The sequence below is a fragment of the Pristiophorus japonicus genome, chromosome 7, assembly GCF_044704955.1.
Source record: "Pristiophorus japonicus isolate sPriJap1 chromosome 7, sPriJap1.hap1, whole genome shotgun sequence".
In the NCBI taxonomy this organism is placed as follows: domain Eukaryota; kingdom Metazoa; phylum Chordata; class Chondrichthyes; family Pristiophoridae; genus Pristiophorus; species Pristiophorus japonicus.
Window position 1 is genome coordinate 235933482 of NC_091983.1, and position 21767 is coordinate 235955248.

At 54.8% G+C, this 21767-nt stretch overlaps 1 pseudogene; it reads right to left on the reverse strand.

Moving 5' to 3' along the window:
* LOC139266701 (netrin-G1-like) overlaps positions 1-21767 on the reverse strand; it is a 41449-nt pseudogene that overhangs the window by 1496 nt on the left and 18186 nt on the right.

The following is a 21767-nucleotide window of genomic DNA, read 5'->3' on the forward strand; positions in this document are numbered from 1 at the left end:
TAGAAGCTGTTTCCAGGGGCAGGAGAGTCAGGGACCAGAGGTCACAGGTTGAAGGTAATTGGCAAAGGACCAGAGGGGAGATGGGAAGAGTTTATTTACGCAGCGAGTTGTTGTGATCTGGAATGCGCTGCCTGAAAGGGCGGTGAGAGCAGATTCAATAGTAACTTTCAAAAGAGAATTGGATAAATATTTGAAAAGGAAAGATGTGCAGGTCTATTGGGAAAGAGCAGGGAGTGGGAGTAATTGGATCGCTCTTTCAAAGAGCCAGCACAGACCCGATGGGCCGAATGGCCTCCTTCTGTGCTGTCTGATTCTATGACCCACCCTCACTGAACTCCAGGCCTCCCTTTGTGAGGAGCTGTGCCACTAATTGTGTGGCAGGTGATGGGAGAATCCAGGGGGATTCACTCACTAAAAGCCTCTGTGTTTCCCCCCACGGTACCTCTGCTATCGGATACTCTGCTGACCCTGACACCCAGAAGCCGGGGCGGAGTGAGGGGAGGGGCTGGTGCTGGAACGGTTACTTACCTCGACAGCCCCTGTGCCAGTAATATCCGGGCAGGCACCTGTCACACTTGGGCCCTGTCGCCCCCTCCTTACAGTCACAATATCCCGTGTCATTACAGCGATGGTGGAGCGAGCCATCAGGGTGACACTCACAGTCTGCAGAAACAAGACAACACACACACTGCACACGGCTGTTCCCAATAAACACAGCGACACAACCTCAGCGACAGGAATGAGTGCGAGCCGGGACAAGGGAGGCTCAGACTGTGGGGGTGAAACAAGTCTCCAACACTTTACAAACAGCTTCAATCCTCCACACACTGACTGCACACGGCCCGTGTTCCACTCCCTGGGGCGACTGCACAGAATTAACGCAGGTTAACAAGGCCAGAAAAAACAAGCCAGGTTCATCAATAGAGGATAGAATGCACAAGCACAGAAGTGATGTTAAACTTGTATCGAACCTTGGTTAGACCGCACTTGGAGCACTGGGCACAGTTCTGGTCTCCGTATTATAAAAAGGACAGAGAGGCACTGGAGAAGGTACAAAGTAGATTTACAAGGATGATACCAGAACTGAGACGTTGTACCTATCAGGAAAGGCTGACCAGGCTGGGGCTCTTTGCTGGGAAAGAGAAGACTGAGGGGTGACCTGATCGAGGTCTTTAAAATTGTGAAGAAGTTTGATAGGGTAGACATAAAGAAGATGATTCCACTTGTGGGGAGTCAAAAACTCAGGTCATAAATATAAGATCATCACTAATAAATCCAATAAGGAATGGAGGAGAAACTTCTTTATCCAGAGAATGGAACTCACTGCCACAGGGAATGATTGAGGCGAATAGTATTGATGCATTTAAGGGGAAGCGAGATAAACACATGAGGGCGAAAGGAATAGAAGGATATGCTGATAGGGTGAGATGAAGAGGGGTGGGAGGAGGCTCGTGTGGAGCATAAACACCGGCATGGAGCGGTTGGGCCGAATGGCCTGTTTCAGTGCTGTACATTCTGTGTAATTGTGTGTGTGGAGAATGGGAGGAGATGAGGAAATGGAGAGAGGGGATTGTTGGTGGACACTGGGGGGAGGGGTAACATTGAGCAGAGGGAAGCAACGCTGCTACGATGCAGGATGGTCGTTTACCGAGAGTACAAACTGTCATGTATTCAACTGTCATTGTAACCCATGTATAAGCTGACCTAAGTTGTACACCTTGAGAACACTGACCACAGGGGGCGAACTTGTGGGAGACACTCCTAACCTGGACTCTCCGGTATAAAAGGGGAAGCTCCACCCACCGTCTGTCTCTTGAGGTCTTGGTAATAAAGGTAACTGGTCACAGGGTAACCTTCTCTCAAGTATGGGCCTTGTGTACATTTATACTGTATAGTAAGGACATATTATTGGCAACGAGAAACTGGGATTTAAACCACGCGAGCATGGCCACTAGCAGCACAGAAAAGAGTTACTGTGTTGGTGATGATTGGGACGATTTTATTGAGAGACGATAGCTAAGTTTTGTCACTAAGGAATGGTTGGGACAGGATTCAGCCGACAAACGCAGGGCTCATCTCCTGACTGTTTGTGGATCCAGAATGTACTCCCTGATGAAGGACCTTCTAGTGCCAGAGAAGCCGGCGGATAAGACTTTGCAAGAGCTCAATAAGTTGATCGGGGAACACCTTAAACCAGCGAGCAGCATGCACATGGCGAGACACCGGTTTTACACGCACCGGCGGCGAGAAGGGCAAAGCATTCCAGACTTCATGGCAGATCTCCGGCGACTGGCGAGCCTATGTAAGTTCCCAGGTGCATGCAGAGCGGAGATGCTGTGAAACTTTTTTAGTGAGGGCATCGGGCATGCTGGGGTTTTCAGTAAACTGATTGAGACCAAAGACTTGACCTTGGAAGTGGCGGCTCTGATAGCCCAGACAATTATCTCAGGGGAGGAAGAGACTAGAATGATTTATGGCAAAAATCTTGGCTCAAATGCGGCAAATGACCAAGGACTCAACATTGTTAATGCGGCACACAGTTCTCAAGGCAGACAAGGACAATCAGACATGCCCCAGCATGTAGTCGAACCCAAAGGGGGAATTCAACAGAGACAATGGCTAGCTGAATGACGATTCAGGCCATCGCAATGGACAATGTGCGGCCAGTAATGGGTTCATCAATACCTGTTAATGGTGCGCTTAAGGACAGTTACAGAGACAGTCAGAGATGATCGACTGGTAATGGATCTTTTGTTTCCAACAATGGAGCCTCCAGCTCATGCTGGAGGTGTGGAAGCAAACACCCAGCCAGAGCTTGCAGGTATCAGCAATATACCTGCAGAAACTGCAACATCAGCGGTCACTTGGCGCATATGTGCAGCAAGCCTGCAGCCAGGTTGCTGTACGAGGAGGACGGGCCCGATGTAAGCCCTACAAAGCCAAATGAATACTGGGGGAAATCACTGGAAGCTGAAGTTCAGCGAGTTCAGGTGGAGGACAGATACAGTTCATACACCAGGACGCCACCGATAATGATGAAAGTGCTCCTCAATGGCATCCCAATATTAATGGAGCTAGACACGGGGGCCAGCCAGTTCCTGATGAGTATCAAACAGTTCGAAAGGTTGTGGGTGTCCAAGCCCAGGAGGCCAAAATTATTGCCGATTGACGCATTGCTACGGACATATACAAAGGAGATCATTCCGGTGCTAGGCAGCACCACGGTAGCCATGACCCACAAAGATTCGGAGAACAGGTTGCCACTCTTGATTTTCCCAGGGGACGGTCCCGCACTACTGGGGAGGAGTTGGCTTGCTCTCATGAACTGGAAATGGGCGATGTCAATGCAATTTCTTCTGTGGAGCGAGTATCATTCTCACAGGTCCTGCACAAATTTGACTTATTATTTCAACCCAGCATCGGCACTTTCATGGGGACCAAGGTAGTGATTCACATAAACCCGGACGCCAGGCCAGTATACCACAAGGCCAGAGCGGTGCCGTACGTGATGCGGAAAAAGATAGAATGCGAATCGGACCGCCTGCTGAGGGAAGGCATCATCTCGCCAGTCGAATTCAGTGACTGGGTGAGCCCAATCGTGGCAGTGCTCAAGGCGGATGGGTCGGTCAGGATATGTGGCGATTACAAGGCCACCATCAATCGGGTATCACTCCAAGATCAGTACCCGCTACCGAGAGTGGAGGACCTCTTTGCGACGCTATCCAGTGGCAAACTTTCTTCAAAATTGGACCTGACCTCAGCTTACATGACCCAGGAGCTGGCGAGTGAGTCAAAGAAGCTGACCACAATCACGACACACAATGGGTTGTTTGAGTATAACAGATGTCCGTTCGGGATTCATTCGGCCGCCGCAATCTTTCAGCGAAATATGGAAAGCCTCCTCAAGTAAATTCCAAGGACAGTGGTCTTTCAAGATGACATCCTCATCACGGGTCGCGATATTGAAGAACACCTCCACAACCTGGAGGAGGTGCTACGCAGACTGGACCAGGTCGGGCTGCGACTGAAAAAAGCGAAGTGCGTCTTCTTAGCTACAGAGGTAGAATTCCTCGGGAGGAGGGTGGCAGCAGACGGGATCAGACCTACTGCGTCCAAAACGGAAACGATCCAGGGAGCCATAACACGACGGAACTGCATTTGTTTCTGGGGCTCCTGAACTATTTTGGGAACTTTCTTCCCAAATTGAGCACGCTGTTCGAGCCGCTACACGTGCTCCTACACAAAGGTCGTGATTGGGTCTGGGGGGACAGCCAGGAAAAGGCTTTTGATGGAGCACGCAATTTGTTGTGCTCTAAAAAACTGTTAACGTTATATGACCCGTGTAAGAAACTAATTTTAACAGATGATGCGTCATCCTATGGGGTCGTGTGTGTGTGGCAGCATGTGAATGTCAATGGTCAGTTACAGCCGGTAGCTTATGCCTCCATAAGTCTGTCCCAGGCAGAAAGGGGTTACGGGATGGTAGAAAAGGAAGCACAAGCATGTGTATATGCAGTAAAAAAAATGCATCAGCATCTGTTTGGCAGGAAATTTGAGCTGGAGACAGATCATAAACCACTAACATCCCTTTTGGCCGACAACAAGGCCATAAATGCGAATGCATCAGCCTGCATAAAGAGGTGGGCACTCACGTTAGCCGCCTATGACTACACAATTTGACACAGACCAGGCACTGAAAACTGCGCCGATGCACTCAGCAGGATCCCACTAGCCACCACTGAGGGGGCAGCTGAGCATGATGCTGAGATGGTCATGGCTGATGAAGCTTTCGAAAGCGAAGGCTCACCTGTGACAGCCCATCAGATTAAGTTCTGGACAAATAAAGACCCGCTACTGTCTTTAGTTAAGAAATGTGTCCTGAATGGGGACTGGGCAGCCACGTACGGGGCATGCCCTGAGGAGTTTAAACCGTTTCATAGGTGCAAGGATGAACTCTTGATTCAGGCCGATTGCCTACTGTGGGGAAACCGAGTAGTCATGCCCCCGAAGGGCAGAGAGGTGTTTATCAGAGAACTACACAATGAGCACCCGGGCATTGTCATGACGCAGCCAAGGAAGCCCCCCTTAGCCCTGGTCCTGGCTCGCCAAGCCATGGTCACACATCCACGTGGACTACGTAGGTCCTTTCATGGGAAAAATGCTTTTGGTTGTAGTAGACGCTTACTCCAAATGGATTGAGTGTGGATTTTAAATTGAAGCACATCCTCTGCCACGGTAGAAAGTCTATGGGCAATATTTGCTGCCCATGGTCTACCGAACGTCTTGGTCAGCGACAATGGCCCTTACAAGTACTGAATTCCAGGACTTCATGGCGGGCAATGGAATCAACCATGTCAGAATGGCATCGTTCAAGCCGACCTCAAATGGCCAGGCGGAACGAGCAGTGCAGATAATCAAACAGGGGATGCTCAGAATCCAAGGGGGTTCCCTACAAAGCTGCTTATCACGTCTCCTGTTGGCCAATAGATCCCGACCACACTCGCTCACAGGGGTTCCACCTGCAGAGCTGCTAATGAAAAGGACGCTCAAAACCAGGTTATCCTTGTGCACCCTACTATGAAAGAAATTGTTGAGAGCAGGCGTCAGTCACAATGTGACTACCATGACAGGAATGCGAGGGCACGATGTATTGATGTCAATGACTCTGTTTTTGTCCTTAATTACGCTGCAAGGCCCAAATGGCTTGCAGGCACTGTGATTGCCAAAGAGGGGAATAGGGTTTTGGCAGTTAAACTTACCAATGGACAAATCTGCCGCAAACACGTGGATCAAACTAAAAGGAGGTTCAGCAACACCATAGAAGAAGCAGAGGAAGAACACGACGTAGAGTTTACTCCACCACAGGTGACCGAACACCGGAATCAAGTGGAGGAGAGCCCAGTCACTGTGGGCAGTCCAGACAGGCTTGAGGCACCGCAAACAGCAGACACTCAGGCCAGTGCCCAACAACCAGAGCCCCAACTCAGGCGCTCTACAAGGGAGCGCAAACCACCAGAGAGACTTAACCTGTGATCCCAATAAGACTTTGAGGGGAGGTGATGTCATGTATTCAATTGTCATTGTGACCCATGCATAAGCTGACCTAAGTTGTACACCTTGAGAACACTGACCACAGGGGACGGACTTGTGGGAGACACTCCTAACCTGGACTTTCCGGTAAAATGGGGAAGCTCCACCCACCGTCTGTCTCTTGAGGTCTTGGCAATAAAGGTAACTGGTCACAGAGTGACCTTTTCTCAAGTATGGGCCTCGTGTGCATTTATACTGTATAGTAAGGACATATTACAAACAACATACAAATTCCTGAAAAGCAATGGAGACAGGGAGGCAACGATTATATCGTCAAAACACAGAGCTTTCAATATAACTCAACACAGCCTGGGCCAGGCCTCATCGCTAGGGAAAGCCTGGGCCAGGCCTCATCGCTTGGGAAAGCCTCGCCAGATCTCATCGCTGGGAAAGATTGGGTTGGGGCCAAGTCACTGGGGAAAGATTGGGTCAGGGCCTCGTCACATGGGAAAGGTTGGGTCGGGGTCTAGTCACTGGGGAAAGGTTGGGTCGGGGTCTAGTCACTGGGGAAAGGTTGAGTCGGGGTCCAGTCACTGGGGAAAGGTTGGGTCGGGGTCTAGTCACTGGGGAAAGGTTGAGTCGGGATCTAGTCACTGGGGAAAGGTTGAGTCGGGGTCTAGTCACTGGGGAAAGGTTGGGTCGGGGCCTAGTCACTGGGGAAAGGTTGGGTCAGGGTCTAGTCACTGGGGAAAGGTTGGGTCGGGGTCTAGTCACTGGGGAAAGGTTGGGTCGGGGCCTAGTCACTGGGGAAAGGTTGGGTTGGGGTCGAGTCACTGGGGAAAGGTTGAGTCAGGACCGAGTCACTGGGGAAAGGTTGGGTCGGGGTCTAGTCACTGGGGAAAGGTTGGGTCGGGGTCTAGTCACTGGGGAAAGGTTGAGTCGGGGTCCAGTCACTGGGGAAAGGTTGGGTCGGGGTCTAGTCACTGGGGAAAGGTTGAGTCGGGATCTAGTCACTGGGGAAAGGTTGAGTCGGGGTCTAGTCACTGGGGAAAGGTTGGGTCGGGGTCTAGTCACTGGGGAAAGGTTGGGTCAGGGTCTAGTCACTGGGGAAAGGTTGGGTCGGGGTCTAGTCACTGGGGAAAGGTTGGGTCGGGGCCTAGTCACTGGGGAAAGGTTGGGTCGGGGTCGAGTCACTGGGGAAAGGTTGAGTCAGGACCGAGTCACTGGGGAAAGGTTGGTTCGGGGTCTAGTCACTGGGGAAAAGTTGGGTCGGGGCCTAGTCACTGGGGAAAGGTTGGGTCGGGGGTCTAGTCACTGGGGAAAGGTTGGGTCGGGGTCTAGTCACTGGGGAAAGGTTGGGTCGGGGTCTAGTCACTGGGGAAAGGTTGGGTCGGGGTCTAGTCACTGGGGAAAGGTTGGGTCAGGGTCTAGTCACTGGGGAAAGGTTGAGTCAGGAACTAGTCACTGGGGAAAGGTTGGGTCGGGGTCTAGTCACTGGGGAAAGATTGGGTCGGGGCCTAGTCACTGGGGAAAGGTTGGGTCAGGGTCTAGTCACTGGGAAAAGGTTGGGTCGGGGTCCAGTCAATGGGGAAAGGTTGGGTCGGGGCCTAGTCACTGGGGAAAGGTTGAGTCGGGGCCTAGTCACTGGGGAAAGGTTGGGTCGGGGTCTAGTCACTGGGGAAAGGTTGGGTCGGGGCCCAGTCACTGGGGAAAGGTTGGGTCGGGGTCTAGTCACTGGGGAAAGGTTGGGTCGGAGTCTAGTCTCTGGGGAAAGGTTGGGTCGGGGCCCAGTAACTGGGGAAAGGTTGGGTCGGGGCCGAGTCACAAGGGAAAGGTTGGGTCGGGGCCGAGTCACAAGGGAAAGGTTGGGTCGGGGCCGAGTCACTGGGGAAAGGTTGGGTCGGGGTCTAGTCACTGGGGAAAGGTTGGGTCGGGGTCTAGTCACTGGGGAAAGGTTGGGTCGGGGTCTAGTCACTGGGGAAAGGTTGGGTCGGGGTCTAGTCACTGGGTAAAGGTTGGATCGGGGCCTAGTCTCTGGGGAAAGGTTGGGTCGGGGTCTAGTCACTGGGTAAAGGTTGGGTCGGGGTCTAGTCACTGGGGAAAGGTTGGGTCGGGGTCTAGTCACTGGGGAAAGGTTGGGTCGGGGCTCAGTCACTGGGGAAAGATTGAGTCGGGGCCTAGTCACTGGGGAAAGGTTGGGTCGGGGTCTAGTCACTGGGGAAAGATTGAGTCGGGGCCTAGTCACTGGGGAAAGGTTGGGTCGGGGCCGAGTCACTGGGGAAAGGTTGGGTCGGGGTCTAGTCACTGGGGAAAGGTTGGGTCGGGGTCTAGTCACTGGGGAAAGGTTGGGTCGGGGTCTAGTCACTGGGGAAAGGTTGGGTCGGGGTCTAGTCACTGGGGAAAGGTTGGGTCGGGGTCTAGTCACTGGGGAAAGGTTGGGTCGGGGTCTAGTCACTGGCGAAAGGTTGAGTCGGGGTCGAGTCACTGGGGAAAGTTTGGTTCGGGGTCTAGTCACAAAGGAAAGGTTGGGTCAGGGCCCAGTCACTGGGGAATGGTTGGGTCAGGGCCTAGTCACTGGGGAAAGGTTGAGTCGAGGTCTAGTCACTGGGGAAAGGTTGGGTCGGGGTCAAGTCACTGGGGAAAGGTTGGGTCGGGGTCCAGTCAATGGGGAAAGGTTGGGTCGGGGCCTAGTCACTGGGGAAAGGTTGGGCCGGGGGTCTAGTCATTGGGGAAAGGTTGGGTCGGGGTCTAGTCACTGGGGAAAAGTTGAGTAGGGGTCTAGTCACTGGGGAAAGGTTGTGTCGGGGTCTAGTCACAGGGGAAAGGTTGGGTCGGGGCCTAGTCTCTGGGGAAAGGTTGAGTCGGGGCCTAGTCTCTGGGGAAATGTTGGGTCGGGGTCTAGTCACTGGGGAAAGGTTGGGTCGGGGTCTAGTCACTGGGGAAAGGTTGGGTCGGGGTCTAGTCACTGGGGAAAGGTTGGCTCGGGGCCTAGTCTCTGGGGAAAGGTTGGGTCGGTGCCCAGTCACTGGGGAAAGGTTGGGTCGGGGTCTGGTCACTGGGGAAATGTTGGATCGGGGTCTCGTCACTGGGGAAAGGTTGGGTCGGGGCCTAGTCTCTGGGGAAAGGTTGGGTCGGGGCCCAGTCACTGGGGAAAGGTTGGGTCGGGGTCTCGTCACTGGGGAAAGATTGAGTCGGGGCCTAGTCACTGGGAAAGGTTGGGTCGGGGTCAAGTCACTGGGGAAATGTTGGGTCGGGGTGTAGTCACTGGGGAAAGGTTGGGTCGGGGGTCTAGTCACAGGGGAAAGTTTGGGTCGGGGTCTAGTCACTGGGGAAAGGTTGGGTCGGGGGTCTAGTCACAGGGGAAAGTTTGGGTCGGGGTCTAGTCACTGGGGAAAGGTTGGGTCGGGGGTCTAGTCACTGGGGAAAGGTTGGGTCGGGGTCTAGTCACTGGGGAACGGTTGGGTCGGGGTCTAGTCACTGGGGAAAGGTTGAGTCGCGGTCTAGTCACTGGGGAAAGGTTGAGTCAGGACCTAGTCACTGGGGAAAGGTTGGGTCGGGGTCTAGTCACTGGGGAAAGGTTGGGTCGGGGCCTAGTCACTGGGGAAAGGTTGGGTCGGGGCCTAGTCACTGGGGAAAGGTTGGGTCAGGGTCTAGTCACTGGGGAAAGGTTGGGTCGGGGTCCAGTCAATGGGGAAAGGTTGAGTCGGGGCCTAGTCACTGGGGAAAGGTTGAGTCGGGTCCTAGTCACTGGGGAAAGATTGGGTCGGGGCCTAGTCACTGGGGAAAGGTTGGGTCAGGGTCTAGTCACTGGGGAAAGGTTGGGTCGGGGTCCAGTCAATGGGGAAAGGTTGAGTCGGGGCCTAGTCACTGGGGAAAGGTTGGGTCGGGGTCCAGTCAATGGGGAAAGGTTGAGTCGGGGCCTAGTCGCTGGGGAAAGGTTGGGTCGGGGCCTAGTCACTGGGGAAAGGTTGAGTCGGGGCCTAGTCACTGGGGAAAGGTTGGGTCGGGGTCTAGTCACTGGGGAAAGGTTGGGTCGGGGTCTAGTCACTGGGGAAAGGTTGGGTCGGGGTCTAGTCACTGGGGAAAGGTTGGGTCGGGGTCTAGTCACTGGGGAAAGGTTGGGTCGGGGTCTAGTCACTGGGGAAAGGTTGGGTCGGGGTCTAGTCACTGGGGAAAGGTTGGGTCGGGGTCTAGTCACTGGGGAAAGGTTGGGTCGGGGTCTAGTCACTGGGGAAAGGTTGGGTCGGGGTCTAGTCACTGGGGAAAGGTTGGGTCGGGGTCTAGTCACTGGGGAAAGGTTGGGTCGGGGTCCAGTCAATGGGGAAAGGTTGGGTCGGGGCCTAGTCACTGGGGAAAGGTTGGGTCGGGGTCTAGTCACTGGGGAAAGGTTGGGTCGGGGTCTAGTCACTGGGGAAAGGTTGGGTCGGGGTCTAGTCACTGGGTAAAGGTTGGATCGGGGCCTAGTCTCTGGGGAAAGGTTGGGTCGGGGCCCAGTCACTGGGGAAATGTTGGGTCGGGGTCTAGTCACTGGGGAAAGGTTGGGTCGGAGTCTAGTCACTGGGGAAAGATTGAGTCGGGGCCTAGTCACTGGGGAAAGCTTGGGTCGGGGTCTAGTCACTGGGGAAAGGTTGGGTCGGGGCCGAGTCACTGGGGAAAGGTTGGGTCGGGGCCGAGTCACTGGGGAAAGGTTGGGTCGGGGCCGAGTCACTGGGGAAAGGTTGGGTCGGGGTCTAGTCACTGGGGAAAGGTTGGGTCGGGGCCTAGTCACTGGGGAAAGGTTGGGTCGGGGTCTAGTCACTGGGGAAAGGTTGGGTCGGGGTCTAGTCACTGGGGAAAGGTTGGGTCGGGGTCTAGTCACTGGGTAAAGGTTGGATCGGGGCCTAGTCTCTGGGGAAAGGTTGGGTCGGGGCCCAGTCACTGGGGAAATGTTGGGTCGGGGTCTAGTCACTGGGGAAAGTTTGGGTCGGGGTCTAGTCACTGGGGAAAGGTTGAGTCGGGACCTAATCACTGGGGAAAGGTTGGGTCGGGGCCTAGTCTCTGGGGAAAGGTTGGGTCGGGGCCCAGTCACTGGGGAAAGGTTGGGTCGGGGTCTAGTCACTGGGGAAAGGTTGGGTCGGGGTCTAGTCACTGGGGAAAGGTTGGGTCGGGGTCTAGTCACTGGGGAAAGTTTTGGTCGGGGCCTAGTCACTAGGAAAGGTTGGGTCGGGGTCTAGTCACTGGGGAAAGGTTGGGTCAGGGTCTCGTCACTGGGGAAAGGTTGGGTCGGGGTCTAGTCACTGGGGAAAGTTTTGGTCGGGGCCTAGTCACTAGGAAAGGTTGGGTCGGGGTCTAGTCACTGGGGAAAGGTTGGGTCGGGGCCTAGTCACTAGGAAAGGTTGGGTCGGGGTCTAGTCACTGGGGAAAGGTTGGGTCGGGGTCTAGTCACTGGGGAAAGGTTCGGTCAGGGTCTAGTCACTGGGGAAAGGTTGGGTCGGGGGTCTAGTCACAGGGGAAAGTTTGGGTCGGGGTCTAGTCACTGGGGAAATGTTGGGTCGGGGGTCTAGTCACTGGGGAAAGGTTGGGTCGGGGTCTAGTCACTGGGGAAAGGTTGGGTCGGGGTCTAGTCACTGGGGAAAGGTTGAGTCGCGGTCTAGTCACTGGGGAAAGGTTGGGTCGGGGTCTACTCATTGAGGAAAGGTTGGGTCGGGGCCTAGTCACTGGGGAAAGGTTGGGTTGGGGTCTAGTCACTGGGGAAAGGTTGGGTCGGGGTCTACTCATTGGGGAAAGGTTGGGTCGGGGCCTAGTCACTGGGGAAAGGTTGAGTCGGGGCCAAATCACATGGGAAAGATTGGGTCAGGGCCCAGTCACTGGGGAAAGGTTGGGCCGGGGGTCTAGTCATTGGGGAAAAGTTGAGTCGGGGTCTAGTCACTGGGGAAAGGTTGGGTCGGGGTCTAGTCACTGGGGAAAGGTTGAGTCGGGGCCTAGTCACTGGGGAAAGGTTGGGTCGGGGTCTAGTCACTGGGGAAAGGTTGGGTCGGGGCCTAGTCACTGGGGAAAGGTTGAGTCGGGGCCTAGTCACTGGGGAAAGGTTGGGTCGGGGTCTAGTCACTGGGGAAAGGTTGGGTCGGGGTCTAGTCACTGGGGAAAGGTTGGGTCGGGGTCTAGTCACTGGGGAAAGGTTGGCTCGGGGCCTAGTCTCTGGGGAAAGGTTGGGTCGGTGCCCAGTCACTGGGGAAATGTTGGATCGGGGTCTCGTCACTGGGGAAAGGTTGGGTCGGGGCCTAGTCTCTGGGGAAAGGTTGGGTCGGGGCCCAGTCACTGGGGAAAGGTTGGGTCGGGGTCTCGTCACTGGGGAAAGATTGAGTCGGGGCCTAGTCACTGGGAAAGGTTGGGTCGGGGTCTAGTCACTGGGGAAATGTTGGGTCGGGGTGTAGTCACTGGGGAAAGGTTGGGTCAGGGTCTAGTCACTGGGGAAAGGTAGGGTCGGGGGTCTAGTCACAGGGGAAAGTTTGGGTCGGGGTCTAGTCATTGGGGAAAGGCTGGGTCGGGGCCTAGTCACTGGGGAAAGGTTGGGTCGGAGTCTAGTCACTGGGGAACGGTTGGGTCGGAGTCTAGTCACTGGGGAACGGTTGGGTCGGGATCTAGTCACTGGGGAAAGGTTGGGTCGGGGGTCTAGTCACTGGGGAAAGGTTGGGTCGGAGTCTAGTCACTGGGGAACGGTTGGGTCGGGGTCGTGTCACTGGGGAAAGGTTGAGTCGCGGTCTAGTCACTGGGGAAAGGTTGGGTCGGGGTCTACTCATTGAGGAAAGGTTGGGTCGGGGCCTAGTCACTTGGGAAAGGTTGGGTTGGGGTCTAGTCACTGGGGAAAGGTTGAGTCAGGACCTAGTCACTGGGGAAAGGTTGGGTCGGGGTCTGGTCACTGGGGAAAGATTGGGTCGGGGCCTAGTCACTGGGGAAAGGTTGGGTCAGGGTCTAGTCACTGGGGAAAGGTTGGGTCGGTGCCCAGTCACTGGGGAAATGTTGGATCGGGGTCTCGTCACTGGGGAAAGGTTGGGTCGGGGCCTAGTCTCTGGGGAAAGGTTGGGTCGGGGCCCAGTCACTGGGGAAAGGTTGGGTCGGGGTCTCGTCACTGGGGAAAGATTGAGTCGGGGCCTAGTCACTGGGAAAGGTTGGGTCGGGGTCTAGTCACTGGGGAAATGTTGGGTCGGGGTGTAGTCACTGGGGAAAGGTTGGGTCAGGGTCTAGTCACTGGGGAAAGGTAGGGTCGGGGGTCTAGTCACAGGGGAAAGTTTGGGTCGGGGTCTAGTCATTGGGGAAAGGCTGGGTCGGGGCCTAGTCACTGGGGAAAGGTTGGGTCGGAGTCTAGTCACTGGGGAACGGTTGGGTCGGAGTCTAGTCACTGGGGAACGGTTGGGTCGGGATCTAGTCACTGGGGAAAGGTTGGGTCGGGGGTCTAGTCACTGGGGAAAGGTTGGGTCGGAGTCTAGTCACTGGGGAACGGTTGGGTCGGGGTCGTGTCACTGGGGAAAGGTTGAGTCGCGGTCTAGTCACTGGGGAAAGGTTGGGTCGGGGTCTACTCATTGAGGAAAGGTTGGGTCGGGGCCTAGTCACTTGGGAAAGGTTGGGTTGGGGTCTAGTCACTGGGGAAAGGTTGAGTCAGGACCTAGTCACTGGGGAAAGGTTGGGTCGGGGTCTGGTCACTGGGGAAAGATTGGGTCGGGGCCTAGTCACTGGGGAAAGGTTGGGTCAGGGTCTAGTCACTGGGGAATGGTTGGGTCGGGGTCCAGTCAATGGGGAAAGGTTGGGTCGGGGCCTAGTCACTGGGGAAAGGTTGAGTCGGGGCCTAGTCACTGGGGAAAGGTTGGGTCGGGGTCTAGTCACTGGGGAAAGGTTGGGTCGGGGTCTAGTCACTGGGGAAAGGTTGGGTCGTGGCCCAGTCACTGGGGAAATGTTGGGTCGGGGTCTAGTCACTGGGGAAAGGTTGGGTTGGAGTCTAGTCTCTGGGGAAAGGTTGGGTCAGGGCCCAGTAACTGGGGAAAGGTTGGGTTGGGGTCTAGTCACTGGGGAAAGATTGAGTCGGGGCCTAGTCACTGGGGAAAGCTTGGGTCGGGGTCTAGTCACTGGGGAAAGGTTGGGTCGGGGTCTAGTCACTGGGGAAAGGTTGGGTCGGGGTCTAGTCACTGGGGAAAGGTTTGGTCGGGGTTCTAGTCACTGGGGAAAGGTTGGGTCGGGGTCTAGTCACTGGGGAAAGGTTGGGTCGGGGTCTGGTCACTGGGGAAAGGTTGGGTCGGGGTCTAGTCACTGGGGAAAGGTTGGGTCGGGGCCGAGTCACTGGGGAAAGGTTGGGTCGGGGCCTAGTCACTGGGGAAAGGTTGGGTCGGGGCCTAGTCACTGGGGAAAGGTTGGGTCGGGGTCTAGTCACTGGGGAAAGGTTGGGTCGGGGTCCATTCACTGGGGAAAGGTTGGGTCGGGGCCGAGTCACTGGGGAAAGGTTGGGTCGGGTCCAAGTCACAGGGGAAAGGTTGGGTCGGGGCCTAGTCACTGGGGAAAGGTTGGGTCGGGGTCTAGTCACTGGGGAAAGCTTGGGTCGGGGTCTAGTCACTGGGGAAAGGCTGGGTCGGGGTCCATTCACTGGGGAAAGGTTGGGTCGGGGTCTAGTCACTGGGTAAAGGTTGGATCGGGGCCTAGTCTCTGGGGAAAGGTTGGGTCGGGGCCCAGTCACTGGGGAAATGTTGGGTCGGAGTCTAGTCACTGGGGAAAGGTTGGGTCGGAGTCTAGTCTCTGGGGAAAGGTTGGGTCGGGGCCCAGTCACTGGGGAAAGGTTGGGTCGGGGCCTAGTCACTGGGGAAAGGTTGAGTCGGGGCCTAGTCACTGGGGAAAGGCTGGGTTGGGGTCTAGTCACTGGGGAAAGGCTGGGTCGGGGTCTAGTCACTGGGGAAAGGTTGGGTCGGGGTTCTAGTCACAGGGGAAAGTTTGGGTCGGGGTCTAGTCACTGGGGAAAGGTTGTGTCGGGGTCTAGTCACAGGTGAAAGGTTGGGTCGGGGCCTAGTCTCTGGGGAAAGGTTGAGTCAGGGCCTAGTCTCTGGGGAAAGGTTGGGTCGGGGTCTAGTCACTGGGGAAAGGTTGGGTCGGGGTCTAGTCACTGGGGAAAGGTTGGGTCGGGGTCTAGTCACTGGGGAAAGGTTGGCTCGGGGCCTAGTCTCTGGGGAAAGGTTGGGTCGGTGCCCAGTCACTGGGGAAATGTTGGATCGGGGTCTCGTCACTGGGGAAAGTTTGGGTCGGGGCCTAGTCTCTGGGGAAAGGTTGGGTCGGGGCCCAGTCACTGGGGAAAGGTTGCGTCGGGGTCTCGTCACTGGGGAAAGATTGAGTCGGGGCCTAGTCACTGGGAAAGGTTGGGTCGGGGTCTAGTCACTGGGGAAAGGTTGGGTCGGGGTCTAGTCACTGGGGAACGGTTGGGTCAGGGTCTAGTCACTGGGGAAAGGTTGGGTCGGGGGTCTAGTCACAGGGGAAAGTTTGGGTCGGGGTCTAGTCACTGGGGAAAGGTTGGGTCGGGGGTCTAGTCACTGGGGAAAGGTTGGGTCGGGGTCTAGTCACTGGGGAACGGTTGGGTCGGGGTCTAGTCAATGGGGAATGGTTGAGTCGCGGTCTAGTCACTGGGGAAAGGTTGGGTCGGGGTCTACTCATTGAGGAAAGGTTGGGTCGGGGCCTAGTCACTGGGGAAAGGTTGGGTTGGGGTCTAGTCACTGGGGAAAGGTTGGGTCGGGGTCTACTCATTGGGGAAAGGTTGGGTCGGGGCCGAGTCATTTGGGAAAGGTTGAGTCGGGGCCAAATCACATGGGAAAGATTGGGTCAGGGCCCAGTCACTGGGGAAAGGTTGGGTCAGGGCCTAGTCACTGGGGAAAGGTTGAGTCGAGGTCTAGTCACTGGGGAAAGGTTGAGTCGAGGTCTATTCAGTGGGGAAAGGTTGGGTCGGGGTCTAGTCACAGGGGAAAGGTTGGATCGGGGTCTGGTCACAGGGGAAAGGTTGGGTCAGGGCCCAGTCACTGAGGAAAGGTTGGGTCGGGGCCTAGTCACTGGGGAAAGGTTGAGTCGGGGTCTAGTCACTGGGGAAAGGTTGGATTGAGGCTGGTCACTGGGGAAAGAGGGGCTGATTTCCGACGCGCTTTGCTCAGCCCTGTTGAAGGTATTTTCTTTGTTTCTTTATCTTGTTTTGGGCTGAAAGCAGAAGGGTGAAAGAAGGAGAGAGCAGAGATTGTAACAGGAAATGACCTCGGCAAACGTTGTGGTGGTCCAGCTGTGCTGAAGGGTTTCGGTGGTAGCCCAGCCGACATAACTGGCAGTGTCGGCCTCTAGTGTTGTGCTTACAGCTCACGCAAATGGCGGTGGTGAGCAGCTCGAGGTAACTGCACCGGTTCGAATGGCCGAAGCATTCGCAGGCTTGCAGGGAAAAGACAGAGAGTGTAGACGGGACACAGGCAGTTTGCAGACTGTGAGAGGGTCACATGCTGCAGGAATGAGAGGTGGGGAGGAAATGGCTGGAATGGGAGGGAGGGAGGGAACACTGAGGCTTTTAGCCGTGAGGGGAAAACATCAGATTCCTGGCTAGTTACGGTTTGCATTGAATCAGGCAGATGGCAATGGATGGTCCCAATCCCAGGTTTATAGATTCTGTGCCGGGTTTTACACAGCACTGCCAAGTTAGGGGCCTTTCAACTGTGGCTCAGTGGGCAGCACGTTCGCCTCGGAGTCAGAAGATCATCGGTTCAAGTCCCATTCCAGAGATTTGAGCCCATAATCCAGACTGACGCTCCCAGTGCAGTACTGAGGGAGTGGTGCACTGTCGGAAGGGAAGTTCTGAGGGAACGCTGCAGTGTCGGAGGGGCAGTTCTGAGGGTGCACTGTGCTGTCGGAGGGGCAGTACTGAGTGAGTGCTGCACTGTCGGAGGGGTAGTACTGAGAGAGCGCTGCACTGTCGAATGGGCAGTCCTGAGGAATTGCTGCACTGATGGAGGGGCAGTACTGAGGGAGTGCTGCACTGTGTGAGGGGGAGTACTGAGGGAGTGCTGCACTGTGTGAGGGGGAGTACTGAGGGATTGCTTCACTGTGCGAGGGGCATTACTGAGGGATTGCTGCACTGCCGGAGTGGTCGTACTGAAAGACTGCTGCACTGCCAGAGGGACAGTACTGAGGGAGTGCTGCACTGTCGGAGGGACAGTACTGAGGGAACACTGCACTGTTTGAGGGGCAGTACTGAGGGATTGCTGCCCTGCCGGAGGGGCAGTCCTGAAGGAACAATATATAAATGCAAATCCTTGCTTTCTCATGTGCTCTGAGCCAGTCGCGGTGTTTGAGAGCTCCTACCTTGCTCTGGGGTCGTGACCTCTAGTGATGAGATTCTTGGCCGTGTGCGACCGAGCTTTGGATCAGCTGCATGTGTCAGGAGAAATCAGCAATTATTAATCCCAGCTGGAGAACACGCGTTCTGAACAGAACATCTGTACTGTACGCACACACATCGAGTGGACACTGTCCAGGATGGCAGGAGTATCCGAGAGACAAGCAAACAGACATTTCCATCTCCGCTACACCGCCAATCAGACAGAAACTCACACCGAGACTCGGGAGGAGATATTAGGACAGGTGACCAAAAGCTCGGTCAAAGTGGTAGGTTTTAAGGAGATTCTTAAAGGAGCAGAGAGAGGTGGTGCGGAGACGTTTAGGGAGGGAATTCCAGAGCTTCGGGCCCAGGCAGCTGGAGGCTTGGGAAGGCGTTAGGGATGGAGAAGGTTGCAGAGATAGGGAGGGTTGTAGGGTGGGAGGGGGTAATAGAGATAGGGAGGGTTGTAGGGTGGGAGGGGGTTATAGAGATAGGGAGGGGTGTAGGGTGGGAGGAGGTTACAGCGATAGGGAGGGGTGTAGGGTGTGAGGGGGTTATAGAGATAGGGAGGGCTGTAGAGTGTGAGGCTTTACTGATAGGGAGGGGTGGGGCCACGGAGGGATTTGAACGCGAGGTTGAGAATTATAAATTGGAGGCGTTGCTGGACCGGGAGCCAATGTCGGATCAATCAATCACTTCCCCGGGTCTACTCACTGCCCGGCTGTCAATCAAACCGGATCGATGGATAATTAGTGGGAATCTGGTCCGCGGAGAGATGATTAAATGGGGTGAGGCCGTGACAGGCTGTTATTGTGGGATTACGGTATATTGAGGGTTTGTACCTGGGTAGCAAAGGAGCAGGTTTGGGGTCAAAATGTAACGTTTCATAGACCCCCAGTCTCGGTCAGTGTGGTGGGTTATGGTCACTCCTGGTCAGTGTGGGGCGTTTTGGTCACTCCCGGTCAGTGTGGAGAGTTATGGTCACTCCTGGTCAGTGTGGGGAGTTATGGTCACTCCCGGTCAGTGTGGGGAGTTATGGTCACTCCTGGTCAGTGTGGGGAGTTATGGTCACTCCTGATCAGAGAGCTATGGTCACTCCCGGTCAGTGTGGAGAGTTATGGTCACTCCCAGTCAGTGTGGAGAGTTATGATCACTCCCGGTCAGTGTGGGGAGTTATGGTCACTCCCGGTCACTGTGGGGAGTTATGGTCACTCCCGGTCAGTGTGGGGAGTTATGGTCACTCCCGGTCAGTGTGGGGAGTTATGGTCACTCCCGGTCAGTGTGGGGAGTTATGGTCACTCCCGGTCAGTGTGGGGAGTTATGGTCACTCCTGGTCAGTGTGGGGAGTTATGGTCACTCTGCTCCCGGTCAGTCTGGGTGTTGGTTCGGGGTTGCGTTATGGCGGATGGTTTGGAATGACATGGACAGCATGTGAAGGGTTAAATAAACGGGAACAAGTTGATGTAAGATCCAGGAACAAAGAGGAACAGATTGAGGCCGAGACACTCACCTAGTTCCCATTCCTGCATATGGGATAACGGGATTACAACACGTCCCCATTGATCTTGGCCTCAACCACCAAATGGATTTCTACAAATCTTCCCTCCACTTCCCACTGAACGTTCTCACTGAGACACAGTGAGAAGCATTTTCGTCTCAGCTAAGATGTCCGTCGTACAGATTACATCTTCCCTGCTTTATATCTGCTGCACTGCTCGAGGAGATTATACTTTACTGCATAGATACACAGGCAAGCAGACTCCTGATCCCAGCCCTGTTCATACCTAATCTGCCTCACACTTTCATCTGTTCACACTCAGCCCCTGCTCACACTCAATCCCTGCTCACACCTACACCTGTTCCTCGCTCACTGAGCGACAAGGGAGGTTTGAGGGAATCGGATCATTCCCGATACAGAAATGAGCTCTGGGTCAGCAAGTCACAGGTCAGAGAGCATAGGTTCTACTTACGGCCACTCGCCACGGAGGGGTCAGGGAGGCCTGGAGAGGGAAATGGAAACAGAGTTAGAGAGACATCTGATTAACAATCTTTATCGATAAACACATTAACACAACCCATCACACGGAGTGTTCATCAGATCGACGTCACTCAAACTCACGAACAAGGAACTGATGGGGGATTGGCGTGCTGCATCCTCTGAGCGCTCACACCAGCCCTGTGTGAGACCAGGTAGAGTTGCTAAAGTGCTCCCGTAAGGTGAGTGTGAGAGTAGTATGTGGGGACGCTCCCACTACGTGCGATTAGTGTGTAAGTACGCAGAGTTAATACGTAAGGGCATCAGTGGTCACACACACCCCTCCCCCACTGCCCAGTCAGCTCACTATCTGGATATTGATCTCGGGACATTCCACACACAGCAGGCCACAAATATCCCTCACAACCTTCACTTCCTGATCTGCTTCAGATACTGATTACACAGAGGCTGATTCTCCTCTAACCTTCCCCAGCTGTTCCCCAGATGTTCACCCAGCTGTGAACATTCCATTCTCACATCAGTCTGCACCTCACTGCTGGCTCTGTATGTGTGGGTGTCCGGAGTGAGGTTTCAGCAAATTCAACCCCTGCGGCTATTACAACCTCACCCTCTACATAATGCCAGCGATCCCCCTCGCTCACTGACCCCGACATTACATTGATAGAGGGCTTCAAAATGAGGAAGGGTTTTGATGGAGTGAATAAGGAGAAACTGTTTGCAGGGGCAGGAGGGTGGGTAACCCAAGGACACAGATTGAAGGTGATTGGCCAAAGACCCAGAGGGAGATGAGGATTATTTTTAGCAGCGAGTTGTTGTGCTCTGGAATGCGCTGCCTGAAAGGGCGGTGGGAGCAGATTTAATCATAACTTTCAAAAGGGAGTTGGATAAATACTTGAAAAGGCAACATTTGCAGGTCCATGGGGAAAGAGCGGGGAGTGGGACTAATTGGATAATCTTTCTTTCTTTCATTATTTTTTTTCTTCGCTATATCTCTAATTCTTTCTCTCACTTTCCTTTTCTCTCTCTTTCCCTCTCTCTTACTTTCCGTCTCTCATTCTAACTTACTTTCTCTGCTTCTCTCTCTCCCTCTTTATCACTTTCTCTATGTCTCTGTTTCCCACTTTCTCTTTCTTTTTGTTTGTTCTCTCTTTCATTCTTTGCTTCTCTCTTTCTCTGTCTCTGTCTCTCTTTCTCCCCCCTTTTTCGCTCCCTCCCTCTGCCCTGCTCTCTCCCCTCTCCCTCTCTCTCCCTCCCCCCGGCTCAGTGTGGAGCTGTGGGCACGGACCCTATCTCTGTCCCTGGCTCTGTCCAATCTCCCGCTGTGAGTCTCTGTTCCCACATGAACACAATGACAAAGATGGGTGGGTTGTATTTTGGAGTCGGTGCGTTGCCGGGAGTTGGGCTGAGAATGAAATGTGAAGGGAATCTGGTGCCGGCACTGAGCCGGGCTGGAGCAGCTCTGGTTACTCACAGACATTGGCCGTCCCTTTGGGGATTGGGAGGTACGAGCCTGCTGTCCACGCTCGGCCTTGAAAGCCTTTCTTGCATCTCCCGCAGTCCGGCCCCGTGGTGTTGTGCTCACACTCGCAACTCAGCTTCCCCTTCTCCCAGATACAGTTGTTGGCGTGAAGATTGCACTTACACCTGGCAAAAAACAATAGCAAGCTGGTTTCAAATAAGCTGAGCAGCCGGGTTAGACTGGGGACTGGCCGCTCCGCGAGTCTGCTCTCCCTTTCCCAGCTTCGCTCTGCAAACAGCAACATTTTTCTCCCACTTACTGCCTTTCAACCCAGGCGGCGGGTCAGTTTCTGGGTGTGTTTCCGCTGATTGACGATCAGATTCTGGGCAGCAACAAGAACACGTTAGGAGAGAGTTTCTGATCAGCTCCGGCCTTCCAGGCCCCTCAAAGGAAGAGCTTGCATTTATAGAGCGCCTCTCACAAGTTATTTCTTTACAACAACAACAATAAAACCTGGAACAACAACTTGAATTTATATCGCGCATTTAACTTGTAAAACGTCCCAAGGTGCTTCACAGGAGCGTAAATCAGATAAACTGACACTGAGCCACTTAAGGAGATATTTGGACAGGTGACCAAAAACTTAGTCTGAGAGGTCAGTTTTCAGGAGCGTCTTAAGGGAGAATAGAGAGGTTGAGAAGTGGATATGTTTAGGGAGGGGATTCCAGAGCTTAGGGCCCAGGCAGCTGAAGGCACGGCCACCAATGGAGGGGCGAAGGGAGTGGGGGATGGACAAGAGGCCTGTGGTGGAGGAGAGCAGCGACCTCGGAGTGCTGTTCCTGGTGTTGGAGGACAGCAGAGATCTTGGAGGGCTGTAGCGTGGGAGGAGGTTACAGAGATAGGGAGGGGGAGAGGCCATGGAGGGA